Raw genomic sequence first — 1,593 nt, 5'->3', positions numbered from 1 at the left:
CTGACTGGATTAAAAAGGAGGACCCAACTATATGCTGCCTTCAAGAGACCTGCCTCACCTATAAAGAGTCACATAGACTAAGAGTGAAAGGATGGAAAAAAATTTACCATGCAAACAGAAATGAAAAACGAGCTGGAGTGGCTATTCTTATATCTGATAAAATAGACTTTAAACTAAAAACCATAAAAAGAGATAATGAGGGCCACTATATAATGATAAAAGAACTCATCCATCAGGAAGACATAACAATCATAAATATATATGCACCCAATGTTGGAGCAGCCAGATTTATAAAGCAAACTCTATAAGACCTAAAGAAGGAAATAGACACTAATACCATCATAGCAGGGAACCTGAACACCCCACTGTCAATATTGGACAGATCATCTAGGCAAGAAATCAGCAGAGAAATACAAGATCTAAACAACACTCTAGACCAAGTGGACTCAGCAGATATCTACAGAACATTCCATCCAACAACCTCAGAATTTTCATTCTTCTCATCAGCAGTACATGGATAATTCTCTGGGATAGATCACATGTTAGGTCACAAATCAAGTCTCAACAAATTCACATAAATTGGAATTATCCCATGTATTTTTTCCGACCACAATGGATTAAAATTAGAAATAAATAACAAATGAAATTCTGGAAACTATACAGACACATGGAAATTAAACAGCATTCTACTTAATGACATATGGGTCCAAGAAGAAATCAAACAGGAAATCAAAAAATTTATTGAAACTAATGAAAACATCATACCAAAAACCAGTAGGATACTGCAAAAGCAGTACTAAGGGGAAAATTTATCACATTCAATGCTTACTTCAGAAAAATGGAAAGATGGCAAGTGAACAACATAATTCTTCACCTTAAAGAACTATAAAAACAAGAACAATCCGTATCCAAAGTTAGCAGATGGGAAGAAATCATTAAGATCAGAGCAGAACTTAATGAAATTGAAACCCAAAAAATGATACAAAACATAAATCAATCAAAAAGTTGGTTTTTTGAAAAGATAAATAAAATTGATGAACTATTAGAATGGCTAACTACAACAAGAAGAGAGAAGACCCTAATAACAAAAATTAGAAATGAAAAAGGTGATATTACAACTGATACATCTGAAATACAAGGAATCATTCAAGACAACTACAAACAACAATATGCCAACAAATTTGAAAATCTGGAGGAAATGGATAAATTTCTGGACACACACAAACTACCAAAACTGAGCCAAAGAGATGTAGAAAATCTGAACAAACCAATAACAATAAAAGAGATTGAAACTGTTATCAGAAGGTTCCCAACAAAGAAAAGCCCAGGACCAGATGGATTCACCCAGAATTCTACCACACATTCAAAGAGGAATTGACACAAATTCTCTACAACCTATTCCAAAAGACTGAAACAGAGGCTATTCTCCCAAACTCATTCTATGAAACAAACATCACCCTGATAGCAAAACCAGGTAAAGATACAACTAAAAAAGAAAACTATAGGCCAATATCCTTGATGAATATAGATGCAAAAATCCTCAATAAAATACCAGCTAACAGAATAAAGCAACACATATGCAAAATTATACAC

Source organism: Galeopterus variegatus, unplaced genomic scaffold (genome assembly GCF_000696425.1).
Source record: "Galeopterus variegatus unplaced genomic scaffold, G_variegatus-3.0.2 Scaffold3466, whole genome shotgun sequence".
Taxonomy (NCBI): Eukaryota; Metazoa; Chordata; class Mammalia; order Dermoptera; family Cynocephalidae; genus Galeopterus; species Galeopterus variegatus.
The sequence above is the reverse complement of the archived record's forward strand: the minus strand, read 5'-3'. Positions refer to the sequence as shown.